Below are 12,968 nucleotides of genomic sequence, written 5' to 3'. Positions count from 1 at the left end.
CTTGCGGACGAACTCGACGAACTCACACAAAGAAAGACACAGGGTTTATACTTGTTCGGGCCACCGTTGTGGTGTAATACCCTACTCTAGTGTGGTGGTGGTGGATTGCCTCTTGGGATGATGATGAACAGTACAAGGGAAGAACAGCCTCCTGAGGTTGAGGTGTTCTTGTGCGTATGAGCTTGTAGTGCGAGGATCCGATCTGATCTCCTCTCCCGGCTCGATCCCCCTTTCAACTGTGGTGGCGAATCCTATTTATAGAGGCCATGTTCCTCTTCCCAAATATCAAGCGGGAAGGGAGCCAACAATGGCGGGCCAATTTGAAGGGGGACAACTAGTACAAGCTATCCTGACAAAAGGTAGTCTGCGCCTGCACAAAGCCCTGGTGGTGACGCCGTCTTGGGCTCCACGATGACCTCTGTCTTGGAGTCTTCCTGGTCTTGGTCTTGTTGCACCGAAATGGAAACCTTTGCCTAATGCCTCGGTACTCCGCGGTTGCGCTTGCCTCCTTTGCACCAAAGAGGAAACAAGGACGCTGCGCGCTAGCGCCTGCCTGGCGCCCGCCTGGTGTCGATCGGCATGGCTCACGTCACGAGAGCCTCGTGAGGTTCGCCCCGCCTTGATATCTCCGCTCCTCGCGAGCCTGCTTGACCAGGCCGCTCCAGAGGCGGTCTTGCGTCACCCGCCTCGCGAGGCTTGGCCCCTCGCGAGGGTCTTGGATGCCTTGTTGATGAAGACGGGCCGTACGGCCTGCTGGCTCAGCCACGCCATGGGCCGCAGGCAGGCAGGTCTGGGGACCCCCGTTCCCAGAATGCCGAAACTATGTACGAAGAGAGAGAAGCCGATCTTGATCGGCAGGATGGCCTAGATGCCCTGGAGGAGGAACGTGATGCCGCAAAAGCCCATTCAACATTTTAACAACAGCAGGCTCGAAGATATGAAAGCAGAGAAGTACGGTCCAAGACTTACAACGTTGGCGAACTCGTTCTACACGTGCCGGAGAAGAAAAAGGACAAACTCAAGCCCAAATGGGAGGTTCCCTTCATAATTGACGAAGTTCTCACCAGAGGAGCATACCGTCTTCGCGATGCATCAGACAATCGCCTCGAGCCGAACCCCTGGAACGCGGCCAGACTCCGAAGATTCTATGCCTAGCGCCAAACCTCGTGTTCGTCTCCTCCTCCCCTATAGAGTCCATTATTTTTTTTCTCTTTTTCGATTATTTTATTTTTTCTTGCTTTAAAGCTTTGGTACGGCTAGACCGCACACCATCGACACATACATCTCTAAATTTGTATGTCACTTGTACCTGGGGGTTTCTTGGACAGAATTTCTTGTCATTCCTCGAGCATTAAACTCCTCACATATGAGTCTTTCCATATGTACCATTTCTTCGCCACTATATGCATCGATATGACTTAAGTTTTGGCCAAGCTGGGTTGCCTGGCTCCTGTGCTTATGCCCTACGTTCCCATTAGTTCGGCTAGGGCACAAAGGAAGCACCTCTGTGATTGTTACCACCGGGTCATCCGGATGTGTACCTCAGACTGCGTGAAGCCGAAAGCTAGCATTCTTAAGGGAATATTCGGTTGGTGAATTAAAGATGTTTTCTAAACTAATTCCATTGTGCACCCCGTTAAGTTATACAAACTATGGTGCTTGCATCACAATTCGGACATGTACATTAATTGCATGCATACCGAGAGAAAGGAACCCTTAACGGAACTATTCTCTCTGGAAGATGGTTCTTACGATATCAATGTAATATAACATAGCTAGCCGGATACAATTTGTCTGTTCAAGCAACTAACCCCTACGCCTTGTTTTCCAGGCATACCCCAGCCTATTCGGCCGTGACGATATTCGGAAACACTCCGCACCTTCGGGTCCGGAGGTTGAAGCGAAAAGGTCTTCCATGACAAATGATATACAATTCAGCTAGATGAGGAAAGTACACAGTCACTTGGACTCGAACACCTCTTCCTCTACACCATCCAACAGGCAGTCTAACTTACAATCCTGTTGAGAATATTTGGTGGCCACCTCTACTTGGTCATATACTATACTAACAGGAATTTCTTCCCCATTCGTCCCTACTGGCCCGACACGAGCCATGTGATTAGGATTCATCTTGGTATGGCACGTCTTCACCATGGCCCAGGCCTCTCGCGCACCCTGTCGGCAGGCAGATATCTTCCACAGTCGAATACGCCGCCGCGCTCCCTTGAACAGCTCTACCAGCTTCTCAGTGCTTCCTGGAGGGGAGTCGGACGGCCATAAAGCCTTGGCTGCACTCCGCATAGCCTATCGATCTTGCTCGTGCAACTGCGACAACTCTGGTAGAAGATCATTTGATGATCCGGACACTTCCTCTCCGGGGCGGTTCGTCAACAAACCTGCAATTACAGCTCTATCAGCTACCGCTACCTCCAAACTGTTATAAGATAAAAGCGGCCACATACTGAATATGCCGCCTCGGAGCTTCTTGTTCTCCTTCATAGAGTCGGCTAGCTGCGCTCGCACATCTTTCAGTTCTTCGCCTAGGTTGATGTTCGAATCCTGGAGTTTCTTTTTCTCTTCAATGAACTTTGTCAATACACACTCGCCCACTACTAGTAGCTTTTTGGCTCCATGTTCTTCGCTTCGAATGGCGTCCAGTTGCTCTCATACTTGGTCTAAACGACCCAACACAAAGATTAGAACCCAGATTCACACTATCGGTATAGCCTTATGAATTTTCGATAGAGGAAAATTTTTACCTGGAGATGCCTTGTATTTCTCCAGTTCGGCGATAACAGCAAGCAGCTGGCGCTGACACTTTTCTAGTTCCTGAGCCAGCTGGGTATTCTTCTCCGTAAGTACCTGGTTGTACATTGATCCTTAAATCAGTTGTTTCAACTCCTTTAAGTCTCAGGGGCTACTGTCATATGGTTATCATAGTCAGACAAAGCGAATTTACCTGCACATCTTTCAAATGTTGCTTTGTGGCTCTGTTAATCCCATCTCGAGCAGCCCGGATGTATGCATCGGCTGAGTTGAAAGCGTTAAACGACTCTTCTGAAAAGTCGGGGTCTTGTAAAATGGCCCGGCGGTGCCGATGATTCATAGCACTCTCCACTTCCGAGTTGGTGACGGATACATCGTCCGAGTCCTCAGCTGGAGGACAGTCCGGCGTCACCCCTGCACCAGCCCCCATCTTCATGGCAGGATATGAATCCTGGCTATGGGAAGTACGGCCGCTCGGACCTCCGGATATAGTCTGGTGCGCCTTCCTCCTGGCAAATGGAAAACGGGAAGGTCATGGTTGGACGTGACTGCTCGGGGGCAGGTTGGCGAACTCATACCTCTTCGATGAAGGTGCGGCCGTGTCTTCCTTTGCTTTCCTCTTGGAAGGCTTGTCCGCGCGGGAACCGATCTCTTTGAAATCGCTGAACGTCTCCCCTGCGAAGCATGATACAGTGCGATGGGTGAGGCGGAATAAGAGCACTCTTTTAGAGAAGGTGTTTCTTAATCATTTACATGAGAAGCAAGAAGAAGGTCAGGATAGTCGCCGGTGATGGCCACTTCTATGCCGTCATAGCTTTTCTGGTAGAACACTCCCCCTGCGAGCACCACGAATATATCCAGATCCCCTTCGAACCCAGGATCTAGTTCCCGGTTGTGGATCTCCGGCTGTGGGGCAGGACTATGAAGTCCTTCGGTGACCTTCCGCCAGTGTTGTCATGACAAACAGACTTGAAGTCCTGGATTAGGGGGTGTCCTCGATTAGGGGGTGTCCAGATGGCCGGACTATACCTTCAGCCGGACTCCTGGACTATGAAGATACAAGATTGAAGACTTCGTCCCGTGTCCGGAAGGGACTTTTCTTGGCGTGGAAGGCAAGCTTAGCAATACGGATATATAGATCTCCTACCATTGTAACCGACTTTGTGTAACCCTAACCCTCTCCGGTGTCTATATAAACCGGAGGGTTTTAGTCCGTAGGATAAGATACACAACAACAATCATAACATAGGCCAGCTTCTAGGGTTTAGTCTCTCCAATCTCGAGGTAGATCTAATCTTGTACTACCCATATCATCAATATTAATCAAGCAGGACGTAGGGTTTTACCTCCATCGAGAGGGCCCGAACCTGGGTAAAACTTCGTGTCCCTCGCCTCCTATTACCATCCGACCTAGACGCACAGTTCGGGACCCCCTACCCAAGATCCGCCGGTTTTGACACCGACACCCTCGATGCGGCTATATCTCCCACGTGTCGAAGCACGACTTAGAGGCATAACCGCATTGAAAGCAATGTCGCAAGTGATGTAATCTTCATTGGTCCTCAGTCCAATAGTGGACGGCTTTCGTCTTACCAAGGTACTCAGGGACGGCGGCAGCGGATTGAACCTCATTTATGAGGAAACCCTTCAAAAAATGGAAATAGACTGGAACCGCATTGAGCGAAGCAGCACAACCTTTAGAGGAATAATCCCCAGTCTGGAAGCGCGCTGCACAGGAAAAATCACACTAGATGTGGTGTTCGGCACGCCGGATAATTACAAGTCCGAAGAGGTCACGTTCCATGTGGCTCCATTCAGCAGCGGTTATCACGCTCTGCTAGGGCGGGAAGCGTTTACAATCTTCCAAGCAATACCCCATTACGGGTACATGAAGCTCAAGATGCCCGGGCCTAATGGGATCATCACTCTCGCTAGTGATCCGGACATAGCACTCCGCGCCGAAAACAAGATAGCCGCACTGGCCCTCGAGGCACTATCCGAAGCCCTAGCGGCTGAGGAACTGACTGCGCTGCGCTCTATGGTGAATAGGGTCGATGTGGTACTCGACAAAAGATCCAAGTCCACCTCCTTTAAACCGGCGGACGAAATAGTCAAATTCCATGTCCATCCAATGGACCCCAATAAAGCAGCTTCCATCGGGGCACAGTTAAACCCTGATGTAGACGCCACACTAGAGAGTTCCTACGAGAGAACTGGGACATTTTCGCCTGGCACCCTTCAGACATGCCAGGAATCCCACGCAGGCTGGTTGAGCACAGCTGAAATATCCAAACAGGATTCAAACCTGTCAACCAGGCTCTTCGGCGTTTTTCCGAACGTAAGAGATATGCCAAGGGAGAGGAGCTAGCAAAGCTATTGGAGGCCGGATTCATCAGAGATATAAAACATCCGGACTGGCTAGCAAACCTGGTGATGGTACCAAAGAAGGACAAATCCTGGCACCTGTGTGTTGATTTTAAAGACCTTAACAAGGCTTGCCCAAAGGATCCCTTCCCCCTCCCCCGCATCGATCAAATTATCGACGCTACCGCAGGACACGATTCGTTGTGTTTCCTCGATGCATATTCCGGCTACCATCAAATCATGATGGCAGAATCGGACCAAGCCGCAACGGCATTTATCACACCATACGGCCCATCTGCTTCAACACAATGCCCTTCGGGCTCAAAAATGCCGGCCCAACATATCAGCGCATGATTCAGACATGTCTGGCAAACTAGATCGGCAAAATAGTGGAGGCATACGTAGATGATGTGGTCGTTAAAACAAGACATGTCGAATCTCTAGTAGACGACTTGAGGCTCACATTTGATAACCTCCAAACATACGACATCAAGCTCAACCCGGAAAAATGCGTTTTCGGCGTCCCAGCCGAAAAGCTCTTGGGCTTCATTGTATCTGGTAGGGGAATTGAAGCAAATCCAGCCAAGATCCGAGCTCTGTCACAATTGGATATCCCAAAGGACCTCAAACAAATACAAAAGTTTACCGGATGCGTGGCGGCTCTAAGCCGCTTTATATCCCGCTTGGGAGAAAAGGCCCTACCCCTCTACCGCCTACTTCGACGCACCGAACACTTTGAATGGACGGATGCAGCCACGGCCTGACTCGACGAAATAAAAGCCATATTGGCAACAAACCCAGTCCTGGCCGCGCCAAACATTGGCGAACCAATGCTATTGTACATTGCAGCAACACATCAGGTGGTAAGCGCAGTGCTCGTCGTCGAACGAGAAACGGACGGACACAAATTCCCCCTTCAAAAGCCGGTCTATTATGTGTCCACTGTCCTCACTCCGTGCAAAACACGGTACCCGCATTATCAAAAGATTGCGTACGCGGTATACATGGCATCCCGGAAGCTACGACACTACTTTCAAGAGTGTTCAATCACAGTAGCCTCAGAAGTACCACTTAACGATATTATAAACAACCGTGACGCAACGGGCCAGATTGCAAAATGGGCCATTGAGCTCCTCCCGTTTGACATTACTTATAAGCCACGGCGAGCCATCAAGTGGCAAGTCGCCGATTTCGTCGCAGAATGGACGGAGGCCGAACTCCCTAAAGAGTACGGCACATATTCAAATTGGATCATGCATTTCGACGGCTCCAAGATGTTGGCCGGACTGGGGGCTAGTGTGTTTTGACGTCGCCCACAGGAGACACAGTTCAATACGTACTCCAGATTATGTACACAGACTCCAACAATGCAGCCGCATATAAGGCCCTTTTACATGGTCTCTGGATGGCAGTATCCATGGGCATTCAATGCCTAGAGGTGCGCGGGGACTCAAACCTCGCAATATCCCAAATTAATGGAGACTTTGACGCCAAGGATCCAAAGATGGCAGCTTACCGCAAGGCCGTCCTAAAAATGTCAGCTCGGTTCGAAGGGCTTGAATTTCACCATATAGCCCGGGAAAATAATCAGGCGGCAGATGTCCTGGCACGCATCGGCGCAAAACGCGATGTAGTCCCCCTCCAACATCTTCTTGGAAAGGCTGTCCAAGCCATCCGTAGTATGGGAAGGGGAGCCGCACAATAACAGCCCGGACCCAACCGCACTGCCCGACACCGAACATTCTGACACAATCGGCGGCTCCGCCAATGAAATAACACCTTCAGCCCACGTAATAATGGCCGTCATCGCCCCGTGGACAGAACCATTCCTCGCCAACCTTATTAGGCAGGAACTCCCTGAGGACCAAAATGAGGCACGCTGCATAGTGCGGCGATCCAAAGCCTACAAAGTCCACGAGGGAGAGCTTTATAAGAAAAGCACTACCGGAGTCCTTCAAAGGTGCATCTCCGAAGAGGAAGGGCGGAACCTCCTGGCTGAAATTCATGCCGGACTCAGCGGTCATCACGCTGCAGCTCGGTCCCTTGTAAGCAAGGCCTTCCGTACAGGCTTTTATTGGCCGACGGCCCAGGCAGACGCTCAGGACTTAGTCCAGCGATGCACCGGTTGCCAGCTCTTTGCAAACCAAAGCCATATGCCACCCACCACCCTCCAAACTATCCCCATTACTTGGCCCTTCGCGGTCTGGGGGCTTGACATGGTTGGACCCTTAAAGGCGGAACCCACAAGCAAAAATACTTACTGGTCATGGTGGATAAGTTCACCAAATGGATAGAAGCCAAGCCTGTTAAGACGGCCGAATCCGGACCGGTGATAGACTTTGTATCCGTGGTTGTACACCGTTACGGCGTCCCCCACAGCACCATCACTGATAACGGCATGAACTTCACGGCCGACGAGGTAAAACTCTCGTGCAAAAACATGGGCATCAAGCTCGATTATGCTTCCGTCTATCACCCACAAACTAACGACCAGGTCGAACGTGCAAATGGTCTTATCATGAGCGGCATCAAACCTAGATTAGTGCGCTCCCTCAAGGAATCTAACACGCACTGGGTAGATGAGCTGGACTCCGTACTCTGGGGGCTGCGGACCACGCCGAATCGCACCACCGGATACACACCATTCTTTATGGTGTACGGCGCAGAGGCAGTTTTGCCTTGCGACATAATTCATGACTCACCTCGAGTGCGCATGTACGAAGAAAGAGAAGCCGAGCTCGAATGGCAGGACAGTTTGGACGCATTGGAGGAGGAGCACGACGTGGCAAAAGCCGGTTCCGCATTCTATCAACAGCAGGCTCGAAGATACCAAAGCAGAGAAGTACGGGCCAAAAATTACAACGTTGGCGAATTAGTTCTACGCCTGCCGAACAAGAAAAAGGGCAAACTCAAGCCCAAGTGGGAAGGTCCCTTCATAATTGATCAAGTCCTGACTGGTGGAGCATACCGCCTGCGAGATGCATCGGATAACCGACTCGAGCCGAACCCATGGAACGCAGCCCGTCTCCGAAGATTCTATGCCTAGCGCTGGACTCTGTGTTCGTCTCCTTCCTCTGTCCATTTTTTATATATACTTTCTATCTTACATTCCTCTTCTCCTCTCTCTCTCTCTCTCTTATAGCCTTTAAAGGCTCATAAAGTGACGCACTATCTGCACCCATTAAACCTGGGGGCTTCTTTAAACAGAAGCTTATTTATACGGGCTTCATGCCCAACACATGTGTCACACTTCCGCATGTACCTTTTATTCACCATTATATGCATCGATATGAGTTAAGTTTTGGCCAAGCTGGGTTGCCTGGCTCCTGTGCTTACCCCTACGTTCCCGATTGTTCGGCTAGGTGGTAAAGGGAGCACCTCTGCGATTGTTACTGCCAGGTCAGCGGGACGTGTACCGCAGACTGGGTGAAGCCGAAAGCTAGCGTTCTAAAGGGAATATTCGGTCGGTGAACTAAAGATGATCTTTTTTTATTTTATTTATCTATATGCCCCAGATGTTTTTCCTGCATTTCTTTTCGTAGCATGGACATGCACTTTACGGCATGCCTCCCAGGGAAAGGAACCCCTAACGAAACTATTCTCCCTGGAAGATGTTTCTTACTAACCATGTAATATAACATAACTTGTCAGGCACTTGTCTGTTCATGCACTAATGACCCCTACGCCTGGTCTCCATGCATTCCCCGGTTCTTATATAACCGCATGGGAATTCGGACACACTCCGGACCGTCAGGTCCCGTGGCTGAAGCGAAAAGGTCGGCCATGACAAATGATCTACAATCCGGCTAGAAGGCATTATAAATGTCAATTACATTACATAGTCATTTTCACTGATTGTATTCCTCTTCAATACCATCTAACAGGCTGTCTAATTTACAGTCCTGCTGGCAATACTTTGCGGCCAATTCTACTTGGCCGTACATTAAGCTTACAGGGATCTCCTTCCCATCGGGCCCCACAGGACCGACCTCGTCCATGTGGTTGGGGTCAGCCTTTGTGTACCGCGTCTTCACCATGGCCCAGGCCTCCCTGGCGCCTTGACGGCATGCCGATATCTTCCACAATCGGAAGTGCTGACGTGCTCCCCTTAGATTCTTCGCAAGGTCTCCAAGACCTTCGGGCATGGAGATGGATGGCCACAAGGCCTGGGCGACGCCTTGCATCGCCTGCTGAACTCGATCGAGCAGTTGCGAGAGCTCGGGAAGAAGGTCACTCGTAGAACCGGGCATCTCCTCTGCAGGACGAACTGTTAGCACACCTACAGACATTGCTCTATTAGTCGACTTCCCTGCCGAACTTTCTTTCAAAGGTTCGTTCAAGCACTTACTAAAAATGCCGCGCCAAAGCCGCTGATTCTCCTTAACGGAGTCTGACAGCTGGGCACGAACATCTTTCAGCTCGATGCCCAGCTTGGTGTTGGCATCTTGGAGATCGTTCTTCTCCCGCCTCACCTTTGTCAGCACCTTCTCACCAGCCTTTAGCTGGCGTAGGAGATGTTGCCTTTCCGGATTCAATTCGACGCCATCTGCAATTTAATTTGTCAGATTCACACCCATGCCGTGCTTCGCAAAATACTTATCTTTCGAAGTGTATATTACTAGAGGGGGTCTCCTTGGGCTCCCCTGCCGCGGCTAGTGCGGCCTCACGTTGGGCTTTGCACTCTTCCAGCTCCTTGGACAGTAGGGAATTCTTTTCTGTAAGAACCTGCATAACAAATGATCCTTAAATCAATTATTATAACTGTTTCAAGTCTCGGGGGCTACTGGTATATATATATAATTACCAAAATTTTCTTACCCGTATGTCTTTTACATATTGCTCCGTGGCTCTGGCTAGACCATTTTGAGCGGCACGGAGGTACGCATCTCCTGAATTAAAGGCATCTCATGCCTCTTGGGAGAAACAAGCGTCGCGAAGAATTGTCTGGCGACGCCTGTGGTTCATGGCACTCTCCACCTCAGAGTTGGTGGCAGACAACCTATCCACATCCTCCATCGGAGGAGCGTCCGGTGCGCGCCTTGTGTTCGCCTCCACCTTCGGACCAGGCTTTGGAGCCTGGCTGGTGGAGGCGCAGTTGGCAGCCTCTCCGGGTGTAGTCCGGCGAGGTCTCTTTGTCCTGAAGAGAGCACGAATGTTAATATGCCTCGCAGGTGTAACAGGGATAAGGGGGCGCGCCATACCTTTGCGCTGACACCTCGGTCCGGACTGCACCTCTTTTCTGCCCAAGGGGCCCTGCGGCCCCTCGTTGGCTTGCCGCCGCAGGTTCGGCCTCCCGTCTCAAAAACCTCCCCTGCAAAGCTCGGTTGTAATCAGGAAACTGAAAACACGAGAGGGCGGACACCTATTCGGGGTACTGGGACTTTGATCTCAGTTACCTGGGAGGCCGGGATTAGCCCTGGGTAATCGGCCGTAATGGCCACCAAGGCATCGTCCTTGCTCAATTGATGGAACACTCCATCAATCAGCTCCACAGATATGTCCGGATCCTCTTGAGATCCTGGGTCGAGGGACCTTCCTGGGTCCTCGGGTTGTGGAGGAGGGCTGTTTATTTCCTTAACAGCCCAGCGCAGTTCCTGCGTTGAAGTTGTTAGACTGAATATTTAACAATGGGAATACAAAACGGATGGGCAAGTAAATGTGACCGCTTACCCAGCTTGGGGGATTGTGCATAGAGAATCCACCCTGTGGGTTGACGCGGAGAAATTCCTCCTCTTCTCCCTTATACAAAGTTGACAAGATCTTTAGTAGAGCGGCAGCTGAATCCGGCCCCTTACGGCCGTAGCGGGTGGCGTCGTCCTCCCCGTTGAAGTCCCACATGGGGTGGCTTCTATACTGAAGCGGCTGCACCCCCCGCATGATGCATTCGGCCATAACCCCGATCATGGTCAGTCCGGAATGGGCTAACAATCTTATTCGGCCCATCAGGTAAATGATGTCCCTGTCACTTTCCCTCTGAGGGCTCCGTGGACGCCAGCTTAGGCGCTTCTTTAAGGGAGCGCTGTCGAATTCAAGGAGGCCGATCCGGACAGGATCCGGCAGCGGGACGTCCTCTATATAAAACCATTTCGAGGGCCAGTCTTCGGACGCCTTCTTTGGGGTTCCGGACAGATATCCGGTCCCGGCGATGCGCCACACTTCGGCTCCGCCCACTTGATACATTGACCCCTCTTTAGAGCGGGGCACAAGGCAGAATAACCTTTTCCATAGTCCGAAATGAGCCTCAACACCCAAAAACGGCTCGCAGAGGGCTACGAAGCCCGCGATATGCAATACGGAGGCAGGCGTGAGATTATGTAGCTGGAGGCCGTAGAACTCCAGCAGCCCCCGGAGAAATGGATGGATTGGAAATCTGAGCCCTCTTATTAAACAAGGGACAAGGCATACCCGCTCTCCTTTGGAGGGATTGGGGGCACTCTCCGCTTGCTTTCCGCTGTTATAGATGGCAAGACCGGCTCGAACCGGGATCATATAGGCCGGGGGGAGAAATCCCTTGGTCTGGAGCGTCACTAGCTCGCTATGCGGGACGCAGCATCTCTCCCAATATCCAGGTTGAGAGCTGGAAGGGTGAAAGGAGGAGTTGCGATGGCTGGCCATGGTGGAATGGACCTTTGTCGGATGCGCTCTGATGAACACTCGCGAAGGGGGGAAGATGTGGTTTGGATCTAAATCCTCGTCCCCTTAAATGGGTGGCTCATTTACGCGGCTAGGGGTGTGAATGAAAAAAACACTCAGACTTTTCATATTCATTTGACACATGGGAGACGGCCATTATTGGGAGTAGAAGCCAAGGAGCGCAACATTTACAAGAAACCGGACTTTATTCAACAGGTACATGGAATTTGGAGGAGAACCCACCTTGCAATGCCGAAGACAATCTGCGCGCCGGACTCGTCGTCATTGAAGCCTGGTTCGGGGGCTACTTAGGGAGTCCTGGATTAGGGGGTGTCCGAATGGCCGGACTATACCTTCAGCCAGACTCCTGGACTATGAAGATACAAGATTGAAGACTTCGTCCCGTGTCCGGAAGGGACTTTCCTTGGCGTGGAAGGCAAGCTTAGCAATACGGATATGTAGATCTCCTACCATTGTAACCGACTTTGTGTAACCCTAACCCTCTCCGGTGTCTATATAAACCGGAGGGTTTTAGTCCGTAGGACAACATACACAACAACAATCATACCATAGGCTAGCTCCTAGGGTTTAGCCTCTCCGATCTCGTGGTAGATCTACTCTTGTACTACCCATATCATCAATATTAATCAAGCAGGACGTAGGGTTTTACCTCCATCGAGAGGGCCCGAACCTGGGTAAAACTTTGTGTCCCTTGCCTCCTGTTACCATCCGGCCTAGACACACAGTTCGGGACCCCCTACCCGAGATCCGCCGGTTTTGACACCGACACTCCCCCTGCGAGCACCACGAATATATCCGGATCCCCTTCGACCCCATGATCTAGTTCCCGGTTGTGGATCTCCGGCTGTGGGGCAGGACTATGAAGTCCTTCGGTGACCTTCCGCCAGTGTTGTCATGACAAACAGACTTGAAATTTATCAACAAGTAATCCGGAAGGGGAATGAGTGAGATCGAAGGGTCGAAGCTTACCCAACTGGGAGGATTATACATAGAATATCCATCTCCGTGCTAAATGCGAAGAAACTCATCTCCCTCCCCTTTAAAAAGCTCGGCCAATATTTTGGCCAGAGCGGCGGGGGTATCTGGACCCTTCCGACCATAACGGGAGGCAACATCCTCTCCATTATAGTGCCACATGGGCAGCCCTCTGTATTATAGCGGCTGAACCCCACTCACTATGGAGA

The sequence above is a fragment of the Triticum dicoccoides genome, chromosome 1A (assembly GCF_002162155.2).
Source record: "Triticum dicoccoides isolate Atlit2015 ecotype Zavitan chromosome 1A, WEW_v2.0, whole genome shotgun sequence".
Classification (NCBI taxonomy): Eukaryota; Viridiplantae; Streptophyta; class Magnoliopsida; order Poales; family Poaceae; genus Triticum; species Triticum dicoccoides.
This window is presented reverse-complemented; position numbering follows the sequence as displayed.